Below are 15,928 nucleotides of genomic sequence, written 5' to 3' on the forward strand. Positions count from 1 at the left end.
CTTTTTAAAACATCTATTTTCATAGATTATCTATTAGTAAATTGTAAACTCTGCCTTCCATGTCAGTAAAATAAGTTAGTTTTCAGTATTAATTTCTCCATTTTAGAATCTGTTTAATAAGTCAGATTGTGGTGTTAAAACAATGAATGATTTAGTTTTGTTTTTTACTATTTACTTCTGAAGGTTAGGACTTAAGTAATTGGGAAAATGGAAAATTTTAATTGGGAAATTAAATGAAGCAAATAAGTGAGAATTTTGCAAATGAGTGTTAAAAGTGTGAAGTCAGAGTTAAAGAAAATGTATTTAAATGGTGCACTATGTTGAGAATCATGCTGTGTTTTGACTTGGAACACTTGCTCAGGAAATCAGTATTTTTCTCCTAAGTATGTGCATATTGCACTGTTAGATTTTAAATAGAAATACCTGAATGCTTTAAGTATTTTTATACACACTAATGCTGTAAATCATAAAAATATATTTTATACAAATGCAGAATGTAATAATTGTAGAATCATGTATTGGTGGCTTTAAAATTTTTGCCACTTCAACTTTTCATATCATAAGATGTCTGAGTGTAAACCATAATAAAGTTTCTATTTTATTATCCAATCTAAAATGGAAGCTGGTGAATTTAATTGAAGAAAATTAAACTCTCCACTCACCATATTCAAACAATAGTTTGAATTTTTATACTTGAATTGATAAGGAATTTTTGTTAAGATTCAAGCTAAGAATATGAGAAGTAAACCAATTCAAATATACTTTGTTTAAAGTGAGTTTTTAAAATCAAAACAATATCATTTGTAATAAGATGAACCAGAAATGGGCATATAGCAAGCATCTGGGTGATATTTCTGTTGGATTGCTGCAAGAAAACAGTTGACAACTAAGTATATGCCATGGTATACCAAAGAGTCCTAAAGTCAAATTTTCACCAAAGACCTAAAGCACATTTTGACTTATTTTACAGACCAAAGAAAATAGGACTTGCTGTCACTGTGCAAACATTAGGGTAGCAAAGGCCAGAATGTGAACTGATTAAATATCCAATATCACATAGCCTTTAAAATTCTATTGAGATACTGACTTTTGGTAAAATGAAGGTTGCTTCATGTCTACATACTGTATTACATTAAAACAAGAGTTTTGATCAGGAGTGTCAAATAGCATTGAAAACTTATAATTCTGACCCCCCCCCAAAAAAAAAGATGCCCTTGACATTTTTGTTTTTGGCTCAAATACTCAAATGATTCCAATCTAATGAAAAAGGTATTTCCTCCAATACAGAACTCATAAATCCATGTCTACCCATCTTGTATGATTTGTCCATATGCTCCATAGGGATAACCCAATATCCTATGGGGCCTTAATTGATTTCTCTTGACCTTATAAGGACACCAGTGGAGCACACCTGAGTGTAACAGGAAACTGAGGACTTCTCAAGAATAGTCATTTGATAATTCTGAAGAGAACCCCAAAATCTAAATCTCTTACTTGGTAATTCCAGACCCAGTTCAAGGGTCTGTTAATCATTAATGTCATGTCCTGCTTTCTAGAGCCCCCAAGTTGGTATGACAAAACGTACTGTTGTTTTCCAGATCCCCCTCAACCCGGGTAATTAAAATATACCTTCCTAGTCGAGAAGTAATGAGGCAGGACTCCCAAGGATGGTGGAAAAATGGAGTCCATTTATTTCAAGGTCTTTCCCCTTTTCATATTGTAACAAAAACAACACTGTGCATGTGGGACCGCATAAACAATTTGCTATTGTATGTAGTCTGCTACCTGGTATTCATTGTGCTTCAATCACAACAGGTTATCAGCCCCCTGACTTTTCAGTAAGTCTGAGAGCCCTTAGGAGAGATGGGGAGTTGAACAGACATTGTTAGCAGGTTCCCTCTGGGCTAAAGGGTCTTATACCTCACCCAGAGTTTCCCCACTGACTATGACCCTCTACAATTAAGGCTCTGGGAAGGAGAACAAAAGACTTGCTTCTCTAGTAGCAATATCTGATCTCTTGGATCTTAATTTTTTTTTTAATAGTTTTTTATTTACAAGATATATGCATGGATAATTTTTCAGCATTGACAATTGCAAAATCTTTTGTTCCAACTTTTCCCCTCCTTCCCAGTTCCCTCCCCAAGATGGCAGGTTGACCAATACATGTTAAATATGTTAAAGTATAAGTTAAATACAATATATGTATACTTGTCCATATAGTTATTTTACTGTACAAAAAGAATTGGACTCTGAAATAGTGTACAATTAACCTGTGAAGGAAATAAAAAATGCAGATGGACAAAGATAGAGGGATTGGCAATTCTATGTAGTGGTTCATAGTCATCTCCCAGAGTTCTTTCGCTTGGTGTAATTGGTTCAATTCATTACTGCTCTATTGGAACTAATTTGGTTCATCTCATTGTTGAAGAGATCCACGTGCAACAGAATTGATTATCGTATAGTATTGTTGTTGCAGTATACAGTGATCTCCTGGTCCTGCTCATTTCACTCAGCATCAGTTCATGTAAGTCTCTCCAGGCCTTTCTGAAATCCTCCTGCTGGTCAGAACAATAATATTCCATAATATTCATATACTGCAATTTATTCATTCTCCAACTGATGGTCATCCACTTAGTTTCCAGTTTCTGGCCACTACAAAAGGACTGCCACAAATATTCTTGCACATACAGGTCCCTTTCCCTTCTTTAAGATCTCTTTGGGATATAAGCCCAATAGTAGCACTGCTGGATCAAAGGGTATGCACAATCTGATAACTTTTTGAGCATATTCCAAATTGCTCTCCAGAATGGCTGGATGTATTCACAATTCCACCAATAATGTATTAGTATCCCAGTTTTCCCACATCCCCTCCAACATTCTGCATCGCCTTTCCCTGTCATTCTAGCCAATCTGACAGGTGTGTAGTGGTATCCCAGAGTTGTCTTAATTTGCATTTCTTTGATTAATAATGACTTGGAGCCTCTTTTCATATGGCTAGAAATAGTTTCAATTTCTTCGTCTGAGAATTGTCTGTTCATATCCTTTGACCATTTATCATTTGGAGAATGGCTTGATTTCTTATAGACAATTCTCTCTATATTTTGGAAATGAGGCCTTTATCAGAACCTTTTATTGTAAAAATGTTTTCCCAGTTTATTGCTTCTCCTCTAATCTTATCTGCATTAGTTTCATTTGTACAAAAACTTTTCAATTTGATATAATCAAAACTTTCTATTTTGTGATCAGTAATGATCTCTAGTTCTTCTTTGGTCATAAATTCCTTCCTCCTCCACAGGTCTGAGAGGTAAACTATCCTATGTTCTTCCAATTTATTTATAATTTCATTCTTTATGCCTAGGTCATGAACCCATTTTGACCTTATCTTGGTGTATGGTTTTACTTAACTTTTTAGAAGAAGGTAACTAATTAATGAACCTGAGACATTCTAAGGGATCTGTAAACTGGGTAATCTCTATTTGTTGAGGAAGCCTGAGGTAAACCAAATTTCCTTGTTTATCCTGGTTTAATGGATTACTTACTTCTAAACAAATCTCTTTGTGAGGAGATTATATGGTTTCTTACAAAATCATTAATTAAGGTAGACTGAGATTTAATTTATCTGGGGAAATGAAATAGGGTAAACAGTTGTAAGCCCTTGCAAAACTGACCATCATAAAATTCAGGTCAAAATTTAACAAATTCATGTTACTTCCACGCATTATTCTTGTGGTCATGACTATCTCTGTGGACAGTAACCTTTCTAGAGTCCAGTCTAGAGAAGTTTGCTTCTTGCAAGATTCTAAGAATAAATATTTCTATTCTTCATTTGAGATATCTCTGAGTATTTGTAAATTGGATTTGTTGTACCACACAAGTTTGGGGGCTCGTTTTCCAGGATAAATGCCTAGTAAGGGAATGATCATTGCTCGGCTTTGGAGACCAAAAGATGTCTAGGGACCTTTTGTCCCCAAGTCTCTGGGGTTTAGCATCATTCTCCTCCTTGCTAGGCAGAGACCTCAAGCAGAGAGACTCAGTAAAGAAAGAAGAAGAAAGCAGAGTAGAACCTGGTATTTTGTATGAGATGTATGTGAGCTCGTGGTCTGGAAGGAATTGTATGTACAAGTCAAGGAAAGTCTTCGGAAGTCTGGAGATCAATTGGCTGGGTCAGGGGAGACCTGAGAGATTAGTTCTCACTAAATTAAAGTGTTGTCAGGCTTATTTAGCTATTCATTGTGCTGCGAAAAGTTTTGGAAAAAGGAGAATGGAGGGTGATTTAAGGATTGATTAGTAGGAGCAAATTGAAAGTTTGAATGATTTCAAGAAGGAATCAGTTGGAAAAAGAATGAATTGGTTGGGAAGAGCAGTCACAGAAAGACTGCTGTGAGACAGGATGTGTTTTGGGGAAGAGAAACAGAAGGAAAAGTATGTAGCAAGAGGGAAAGAGGAAGTTGAGGAGAGGGTCAAGAAGCATGGTGGAGTTAGGAGAAATGCCAGGTGGAATAAGAGAAGGGTGAAAGAGAGGCCATGTGAAATCCCCTTTTCCCAATTAAGTCTGAGATGGAAGGGCAGCCACGTGGAATCCTGCCCTCCCCCCCCCCCCCAAATGTGTTCCAGCCACTTTCTGCAGAGGTTTGGCTTTGGCAAATGATTCCAAGAGACAGGCTTATAAGTAAATTGACTAAATATTTGTTTCTTTTGATACATAATGGTTTCCTTGGTTAAGACATGGCATTTCTAAAAGTTTAGTATGTTTAAGAACCTCTTGGATTTTTTTATGTGGTATTAGGACATTGTGTATAGGATATTCTAAGTTTTAATTGATTGTATTGGGTCATCCTGAGGTCATTTAAAGAGCCTCTGAAAATAAGTTTTTTTTTTCTTCTTTTTGTCCTTTTGAAAATGTTTCTGTTATGGACAATACGCAATTTGAAATATTTGTCTATGTATTGGGTATTTTAAAAGCAAACTGATGTGTATGTATAATGTTCACTTATGAAACATCTACTTAGATATGAAAGAAGTAAACTTACTGAGACATTCTTACTGTTATAAATATAAGGTTATGGTAAATATCTGTTTAGGATTTATCTGAAACTTTGGTTAATGGGATTTGTTATTGGAAGTAAAAATTTCTTGGACTTATAGTCTATTTGGGAGTTTTAAAGCTCCACCCTCTGACAGTTGGTGGGACAATTAACTGGAGTAAAAATTAAAGCTATTTTATCTTGTATGTTGAATTTTAATTGCTTATGTTATAGTTATGTGCCTGCATTTTTTTCCTCCTGTGACTGATTTCTATGATCAGAGCAATGGTCAAATTCAATTCAATTATGTCATACCTTACCGTTTCCAACCTGGTTATATGTAATAATTATATCCTAAATACTTGGCAAGTAAGTATTTAGTCTGATCATTTATCTTTACTGGATATTATGTTTATGATATTCAAGTGTTTTTTTTTTTGTTTGTTTGTTTGTTTGTTTTAAGGTTTCCAACTAATGAGAGGACAATTAGCACAGTGAGATCTGTTATTTATTTGGGACTATAGATGACAGCCATTTGCCTGTCCTGTTAAGCAAACTCATCTTTTCACATAGGAAGCCGCTGGCTCTTCACATTTTGCAGCAGTCTCGTGAACCAAGTCTTTCTATTTTTCTCAAGACTGTTCTAACCTTTGTTTGTTAGATGTGTGGTTTGGGTTTTTCTTTTTTGTTGTTGTTCTAGATTTTGGTCAAATTATAGATTATTTAACTGCTTCTGAGACATGGATCAGCCCATCTGAAGCTTTGGGTAGCAGGCAGCATGGCCACACCCATCTCCTCCCTGGACTGAGCATCTCGGCCATTCTCAGCATGAAGCAGTTTTTTGAGAGACCATTGTCCCTGCTCCTAGTGTACTTTGGACTGATATGGGTAGTTTGGGGAAACCTTATTTGTTCATCTGTTACTGTGTGTTTTAAGATTTGGGATGGAATTATTGCTGTATGTTTGAGGAATTTTTTAGGAAACTTACTGTACTAGTCTGTTATGGATAAAAATTTTGATTCACTCTTGGGATTCATATGTGGAATGGTTATATTGATAATTCCCTTCAAAAAAAAAAGTGGGGGGAGAGAGACATGAAATTAGAGAAACTGGTGTATTTTTCTCAAAAGAATGGGAACAATTCATTTAAACAATCCTTTTCATTTTTAACTCCTTGCTTAAAATTTACTGGACTATGATTTGATGATTATGTTTTAACTTTGGAATCCCTTATTCTGAGGGAATTACCCTGGCAGACTCAGTTTTGGGGATTATTTTTTAGAAACAACCAGAAATCAGTCACCTGTCCTGGGACTGGCAGGCAGTCTCTCTGATCTGTTTCTCCACTCCTGTTACCTCAGTTCCATAATTAGTAGTTCAACAGTCTCAAAAGACCTTGCAGTTTGGTATCAGGCCTCTAAAAGTTAGGGATTGCTTGCCTTGGTCTAATTGGGAATACACTGCTCAGAATCTGGATCCTAGTAGCAGCTCTTGTTCTATTGAGAAGGGTCAGATGGAGCTCCTCCAGGCCCCACTTATTCCCCCTTTTTGGAGTCTCTGACAGACTTGGGGTGCCCCTCTTAGGATGGGCAGCAGGACAGTCCTGAGCACTGCTACTCCCTATATAAGCAGAGGCTGAGTTAAATGTGCAAATGACCAAAGATTAACTCACAGTGAACTGTCCATCTCAAATTGGATTCTCTGGCTGAGATGCTCCCCAACTGTAGAGGACCTGACCTGCTAGCAACACAGAGCCTCTGTATTGCTGATTAACTCTGGGGTTATCAGGGAGAGACTTGTCCTTGCCATAAAGTCCTTGCATTTTTCTAGTTTTATTTTGGTTTATTTGCTTTACACAGGGTTGGTCAAAATTATGGTGCTGAGACCTCCTAGGTATCTAGAAGAAAGTAATTCAATAATTCAAACATTCAGGAGAGTGTGGAATGTTGTGTCTCAGTTTCCCTAAATTATCCTGCCTCATTTTTCCTAGAATGTCATCTTTATTTATCTTTGTATTTTTATGTCTGCCAAATGTCAATCTGTTCTGTGATAAATGATTCCAAGACAAATGGTGGGAATTGGTGAGTGGGAAGTCCTCATACGTTTAAAAAAAAGAGGAGGGATTTGAGTGTAATGAGAAACTGAGGATTTCCCAGGAATAATCATTTGATAATTCTGGAGAAAACCCCAAAACCTAAACCTCTCACTTGATAATTCCAGACCCAATTCAAGAGTCTGTTAATCACTAAGGCTCTGGGAAGAAGAACAAAAGACCTGCTCCTTTATAGAAATATCTGATCTCCTGGACCTTTATTTAACTTTTTAGAAGAAGCTAACTAATTAATGAACCTGAGACATTCTAAGGGATATGTAAACTGGGTAATCTCTATTTGTTGAGAAAGCCTCAGGTAAACCAAGTCTCCTTGTTTACCCTACTTTAATGGATTACTTACCTCTAAACAAATCTCTTTGTGAGATGATATGTTTCTTATAAAATCATTAACTAAGGTAGACTGAGATTTAGTTTATCTGGGGAAATGAAATAGGGTAAACAGTTGTAAACCCTTGCAAAACTGACCATCATAAAATTCAGGTCAAAATTTAACAAATTCATGTTACTTCCATGCATTATTCTTGTGGTCATGACTATCTCTGTGGACAGTAACCTTTCTAGAGTCCAGTCTGGAGAAGTTTGCTTCTTGGGAGATTCTAAGAATGAATATTTCTATTCTTCATTTGAGATATCTCTGAGTATTTGTAAGTTGGATTTGTCGTACCACACACACCCATGCATGACTAACCCATTTTTGCTCATTTCTTTGGACTTCTTTTTCACTGCTTTTTCCAACAGAATAAGTTCCTTGAGGGTAAAGAAAGTCTCCCATTTGTACTTATTTCTAGCACCTGTTTTGTATATAATAGAAACATAATTACTTTATTCTCCTTTGCAACCCCAATTGTAATAGGATAGTCTCATGCTATATGTCTCTCCATTGCCCTTTGATCAATCTTCAATTTCAATTTTACACAGACTAATGTGCCCTGACTCATAGCAATATATGACAAATCTGAAGGACATATATATTTTTAACATACCTGTTTCTGGTGGATATAAACTATACTTATTCAATTGATTCTTTGTACTGTAAACATTGTTTTTCTTCTGTGGGAGCTCATGCCAAACTCTTTAATAGTGACTATGAATCTTTAGGAGCATCTGTAGTGTTCCTGTGCTTGATAAAATTAACAATTTCTTCTACATACTTGTCTAGAGGACCTTACCACCACTAGGGAATGCCTGTTCAGCTCAAACAATAAGCTAACTCCTCCAAAACAATATTGAAGAGTTTAGGGATGAAGATGTGTCCCTATTTTATTCATGATTACAAGGTTGCTTCTTATTTTTCAAGGAGTCATACAAAATGCCTTCCCGAGACACACTTTTATCTTGTATTAACTACAAGTGTTACTCAATTGTGTAATAGCAAAGATGAGGTCTACTGTGTAATATGGATGGGAAAAATCTTTTCTATTCCATTTTGATGTTCTTAATTAGGAAGTCCTTGACATGTCTAAATACTTCTCATAAACATTTATAAACAGGAGAAAAGAGATATATGTAAAGAGCTGGAGCTCTTGAGCCAATGCACTGGGGTCGGATAATCAAGCACTTGAGGCTAATTACTGATTGGGCAATATAAGAATATGCTTGGAAAATGGCCCTTCCCACTATCCTGTGCTGGCCCAATCGTTTGATATATACAGAGAATTGTGGGAGGGACTAGGAGGTGCAGTGAGACTAGCCAGGGTCACTTCTGCAAGAGAGAAGAAGACATGAGGTCACAGAGATCCTACGTGTCCACTCTCTTTACTTCTATCACTAAAGACCAAGAATGAAGACTTTTGCTTATCCTGAATCTGGCTGATTTAAGGTACCCAGGATGCTACCGTGGTCACCACATTACTGAAAAAGCCCTTGGGGACCAGGAAATAGGGTGAGTATTTTAATAGGTAAACAGGGAACTTACTTTGTTAAGGGCTAAACTTGTAACCTTTTCTAGCTGAAATGGGGCAGATGTTAGGAAAAGATTCTCTCCAGCCCCAGCCCCACTCCCACCCCTGCCCCAAGGGGGCGCTATAGATAGCATGCTTAAGATGATCAAGGGACAAGGTTTGGTTATAACTTGGTTGCAGAGTGTTATTACTGGGCTTATATCCCAAAGAGATATTAAAGAAGGGAAAGGGACCTGTATGTGCAAGGATGTTTGTGGCAGCCCTCTTTGTAGTGGCCAGAAATTGGAAATTAAGTGGATGCCCATCATTGGAGAATGTCTGAATAAATTATGGTATATGAATATTATGGAATATTATTGTTCTGTAAGAAATGACCAACAGGATGATTTCAGAAAGGCCTGGAGGAACTTACATGAACTGATGCTGAGTGAAATGAGCAGCACCAGGAGATCGTTGTATACTTCAACAACAATATTATATGAGGATCAATTCTGATGGATATGGCCACCAATAGAGCAGTAATGAACTGAACCAGCTACACCCAGCAGAAGAACTCTGGGACATGACTATGAACCACTACATAGAATTCCCAATCCCTCTATTTTTGTCTGCCTGCATTTTTTATTTCCTTCACAGGCTAATTGTACGCTGTTTCAAAGTCCGATTCTTTTTGTACAGCAAAATAACTGTTTGGACATGTATACATATATTGTATTTAACTTATACTTTAACATATTTAACATGTATTGGTCAACCTGGGGGGAAGGGGGGAAGGAGGGGAAAAGTTGGAACAAAAGGTTTTGCAATTGTCAATGATGGAAAATTACCCATGCATATAACTTGTAAATAAAAAACTATTTAAAAAAAGAATAACATAGTTGCAGATTGCTAGACTCTTGGGTACATTAGAACGCACGTCCCCTTGGTTCTTAGAGGAAGAATAGGGCTAGATAACTGGAAGCTGGTAGGACAACTCTGTGAATACTACAATGATAAAGGTCCTCATTCAATTTCCAAGGAAATATTCTATATATACGACATAATACAATTGGTCTTAAAGAATCCTGCAAGTTATAGAAAAAAGAAAAATTTTCAGATCAGATGAAGAAGTGTGAGGAAAAAGAGGAAGATAAAGAACAGATTAATAGCAGTATCGCTAGAGGGCCTGTGGAGTTAAGTGAGGATGAAGGGTGTGGTGATTTTTGCTTTGATCAGACAGCTTCAACCCTGCCTAAATCAAAACTGGTTCTGGTTCTTGACACGCCCCCATCAACTCCACCTTCTGGGATGGAGGGAGGAGGAGTAGTGGGAGGACCAGTGATATCATCAGCACCTTCCCCCCAGCAATCACCCCCTCCTATGACTAGATTGCAAAAGGCAGTACTTAAAGCCACAGATGAAGGCCTGGATTTAGCTGATTTGAAAATCGGAATGTATCCTGTGATTCAACAGTTTAACTCTTCAGGTCAAGAAAGTAGAAGATGCATTCCTTTTGATCTAGAAATCCTCAAAGACATGAAAAAGGCTTGCACTCTTTATGGGGCTACATTAGGTTATGTTAAGATGCTATTACAGAATTTGGCTTACAAAGTCTTAACCCCTAGTGACTGGAAATCTATAACAAGGGTATCCTTAGAACCTGCACAAAACTTGTTGTGGCTTTCTGAATATAGTGAGCTCTGTAGGATACAAGCCCCCAAAAATAGTCATAGTGGAGTTAATACTTCAATCACTATGACCAGCTAACAGGTGTAGGTTCTTATGCAGAAATTTCAGTACAGATTACTTACCCCTTAGGAGCATATGAGCAAATTGCTGCTGCTGCTATCAAAGCATGGGCTTTTCTCCCCAGTAAAAACGACAAGGGTGAGGCCTTCTCAAAAATTGTACAAGGGCCAAATGAACCCTTTACTGATTTTGTGGGACGTTTGCAGACAGCTATCATACGAACTAATGGTGAAAATGCAGTAACAAGCATTATGATATGGCAACTTGTTAAAGAAAATGCTAATGAGGTTTGTAGAAGGATTATACTAGGACTATGCAAAGATGCTCCTTTAGAGGATATCATAAGATGTTGTGCCATAGTGGGGCATAAATACCTTTTATAGCCAGGCTATGATGCAGACTTGCCAAGATCACAACATGGGAAGACACAGTCCCTTTTGGCAAGGGACTTCAAGAGAGACTCGTCAATCCTTTCAATGTGATAAAGTAGGCCATCTGATAGCTCAATGTTGGCATAGAGACAGAGTGAGAAAACAGGGTAGGAGAACCCCAGAGCCCAAAACAAAAAATACTTGGGGCATGATGGCAGACGAAGCTACACCCAGAGAGTGCTTAGAAGTTCCATATCCAGACATGACCAATCAGCCAGGAAACCATCTGATGGTAGAAAGGGATTACAACTGGGGAGAATAGAATTGTATGTAGCTGGGACAACTGAGATACCCCCTGGAGAGATGAAATCTGTTCCTCTCCAGTCTATGGATCCTTTGCCTCCAGGCATAGTAGGCTTGACCATTTCACTGCCTGAGTGTGCTTACAAAACAGTGTCCATCCTTACACTGATGTGGGAAACTGGGGAATGTGTAGATAATATCCCAGTCACTAATACAGTTAGACAATGTGTGACATCCAGGAGAAGTAGTGGCATCAGGTTTATTGATACAGACCCCTAATAAGCAATCTGGTGATAGTTGCCCAGATTCTGACTCCAAGCAACAAAATCCAGAAATATATTGGACAGTAGCCATGACAGTTGACCAACCTATGCTCACTATATATATAAAAGGCATACCATTAGAAGGCTTGGTAGACACTGGTGCAGATCACACAGTCATTAGAGATGCCAACTGGCCCAGTCACTGGCCAAAGATTAAGGCAGACACCTACATGTCTGACATAGGAGGATCAACAGCGCTGAAGTTAGTGCTACCCCTTTTGAGATGGACTTTTGAAGGTGAAACAGGAGTTTTTACTCCTTTTATAGTTGAAAAAAGAAGAGACATTTTACAACAATTAGGATTACACATGAGTAGTTTGGGTTTTTAGGCAGGGTTGCTTGTTGAAAGCCTGCCAGCACTCTCACCTGTTCCTATCCAATGGAAAACTGATATACCAGTGTGGATAGAACAGCGATAAAATTCAGGTCTTAGACATAGTACAGGAGCACCTTGACCAAGGATACTTACAACCTTCTCTAAGTCCTTGGAATTCTCCAGTATTTGTTGTAAGAAACAAATCTGGAAAATGGAGGATGTTGACTGATTTAAGAAAAGTAAATGAACAGATGGAAACTGGGAACTCTTCAGCCTGGACTTCAATCTCCTACTCAGTTGCCTAGAGAATGGCCTCTTTGGGTTATAGACATTAAGGATTGTTTTTATTCTATCCCTCTGAATAAGGAGGATATGAAAAGATTTTCCTTTTCAGTGCCCAGCATTAATTTAGCTGAACCTTATAAAAGATATAAATGGACAGTTTTGTCACAGGGAATGAAAAACAGCCCTACTATCTGTCAAATGTATGTTGCTGCTCTTACTCTAGTAAGAAAAGCATTTCCAAAAGTAATGTTATTACATTATTGGGATGTGTACCTGAGGAACAAATATTAGAAGCATGTTTACAAAAGACCATGGAAACACTAAGGGACTCCAAATTGCCTGTAGTTCCAGAAAAAATTCAAAGACATGCTCCTTTTCAGTATTTAGGATATGAAGTATATACTAAGGTGCTTACAGTATAAAAACTTTCCTTAAGAACAGAGAAGCTAAACACCTTAAATGATTTTCAGAAATTGATAGGAGATATCCAATGGATGAGTCCAGTGTTAGGCTTGACTACCTATCAATTGCAACCATTATATGACATTTTAAGGGGAGATAGTGCTTTAAACTCACCATGTCAGTGCTTGTGGCTAGAATAATTTTATTAAAGGCCATTAAGCAAGCAGTACAATTATCTGGGATAAGACCTGACAAGATATACACTTTTTATACTAATGCACAAATTAATGTATGCTGTGAAACCATCCCAGAGTGGCAAATTTTATTAGCCATGGCTCCAAATTTTACACACGGGTCTCCACTAAAGATAACCACTCAGCAGAATGAATTGTATGCAATCATTCTATCTCTTACTTATTATCCAGGAGATATAAATATAATATATGATTCAGCCTATTCCTAGGTGTGGTACAAAGAATTGCCATAGCTCAAATAAAATTTGTACCCTCTAATATATATCAGCTCTTTAAGGAACTTCAAGAGCAAATGAGAAAGCATCCAGGTAAAATTTATATTTTGCATGTCCACTCTCATAGTGGACTTCCAGGTCCTATTTTTGATGGTAATTTAAAGGCAGATAGCCCTCCTACGACGTTGGCCAATATTCCTTTATTTCAGGCAGCCCAAAATTCTCATTCTAAATGCCCGAGCTTTATGTTTAAAATTTGGGATAACAAGACAGGAAGCTAGGAGCATAGTAAAAGCCTGTACAGCTTGTATTCCTTTCCATGCTCCTACACTCCCTCCAGGGAAGAACCCTTTTGGTTTGAGACCTAATGAAATTTGGCAAATGGATGTGACCCATTATAAATCTTTTGGTTGTCTGTCTTTTACCATGTTGTGGCAGACACTTTTTCAGGTTTCACTTTTGCAATACCAGCAGCAAAAGAGACAGCCCGAGTCACTGAATCCCTTATACAATTATAGGTGTGCCATAAGCAATAAAAATAGATAATGGACCTGCATATACTTCTAAACATTTTGCACACTTTTGTGCACAGTATAAGATTTTACACACCACTGGCATACCCTTTAATCCTCAAGGACAGGTAGTACTAGAGAGGAGAAACAGAGACATTAAGATGCTCCTCCAAAAACAAAAGGGGGAGCCACAAGTAATCCTAGAGAACTTCTAAATCTAGCTCTTTATACTATTAACTTCTTGATTTTTGACAAAGATGCACTGACTCCGGCAGACAGGTTTTATAACCCACCAGAAGGGCAGTGTCCAGTGCGAGCAGCTCCACTATCTTTAGATAATCACCAGGTGATGTGGAGAGATCCAGAAAGTGGTGAATGGAAGGGATCAGATAAGTTAACTGCTTGGGGGGAGAGGGCTTGCTTGTATCTCTACAGATGGAGAAGGAATCAGATAGGTGCTAATGAGCAGTATTCGTCTTGTCTGTCAAAGAGAGATGGAGCAGACCCTTGAAATGAAGAAGACCCAAGAAACATTGAGTGGTTCTGTTGCTGATTGTGCCCACTTCTGAAGAGCATGGCAGTTATGGCATTTGACTCATGGACATAAAAAATTGTTGGACTTCAAAACCTTCAGGAATCATTGGATTCTCTTGAGACACGAAGATTGTTGTTGGACTTGAAAACCCTCAGGAATCATTGGATTGTCTGAGAAATGATAAAACTGCTGTAGGGCTTGAAAACCCTCAGGAATCACTGGATTCTCTGAAACATGTTAAGACTGTCGTAGAACTTCAAAATCTGCAGGAATCATTGCATTCCCTAACATATAAAAAGACTGTTGCAGGACTTCAAAAACTTGTGGAGGTCATTGGGATTCCCTGACACATGAAGCAATGGACAATAGATTGGTTTTGGACTATCTCTTGGCTGCTGAAGAAGGTGTATGTGTGATTGATGTTTACATATCCTCCTTCTAGGACTTCTGGAAATCTTTTACAAGACCATATTGGTTTTATATTGTTTGTTATATCACTACTTGTATGTACAATTCATGTTTGTTATGCCACATTGAGCCTGCGCTGGCTGTGGGGAGAGTCACCACTAATAGCCTGTGCTTTATAGCTATGTGCTTGTGTAATACCTCCCATGCTGATGGGTTTGTGCACACCTGTCTCTAGTAAGACCCTTCAGCCCAGAAACCCGCTAGCTATCCCCACTTCCCTTTGGAGCTTTTCATCTCCCTTCCTGAGAAGTCAGGGAAGGCGATATCTCCTTTTTAGTGCTTTCACCCTTCTTGAGAAGTAAGGGAGGGCATGATCACCTCCTTTTTAGGGTTCTCACCTCTATGAGAATTCAGGGCTGGCGTGACCACCTGTGTTCTAAAACAAAAGAAAGCAAGAGATGTAAAGGGCTGAAACTCTTGAGTTAATGCACTGGGGTAGGACAATAGAGCACTTGAGGCTAATTACCAATTGGACAATACTCTATTAAAATATGCTTAGAAAATGTCCCTTCCCATTATCCTGTGCTGGCCCAATCTTTGATGTATACAGAGAATTGTGGGAGGGATTAGGAGATACAGGGAGACTAGCCAGAGTCACTTCTGCAAGAGATGAGGCGATGAGGTCGCAGAGATCCTAGGCTTCCACTCTCTTCACTTCTACCAATAAAGACCTAGAATAAATACTTTTGCTTATCCTGACTCCAGCTGATTCTAAGATATTCAGCATGCTAGTGTAGCTGCCATAGATATATGGATTGGTGGCTACTGATTTCTATTCCCCCCCCCACCTTTTTGTGGTAGGGAAGTAGGTTAATAACATTAGGAAATTTTATTGTTTTCTATGAATACTTTGGATCCAAAAGTATTAAGACTTCCACTTGCATGCAGCAATGAACAGAATGAGAGACACTCCTAATAGATTCCCAACTTTTTAGAAATTGCTAAAACATTTTCCAAATTTAATTTTATGACATCTTCCTCCCTGCTAAACACATTGTTTGGAGCACATTTGTAAACAATACTCCCAAAGTTGGCAGGCCCAGGTTAATTAAAATATTTTTTAAAATTTTAGTTATACCTTTTGGGATAGCTTGAGAATCTGGAAAATCAAATTAAGTGAATAATCACTAATCATATAAAAGAGAAAAGGGACCCATACATGCAAAAATGTTTATAGC

Source organism: Sminthopsis crassicaudata, chromosome 1 (assembly GCF_048593235.1).
Source record: "Sminthopsis crassicaudata isolate SCR6 chromosome 1, ASM4859323v1, whole genome shotgun sequence".
Classification (NCBI taxonomy): Eukaryota; Metazoa; Chordata; class Mammalia; order Dasyuromorphia; family Dasyuridae; genus Sminthopsis; species Sminthopsis crassicaudata.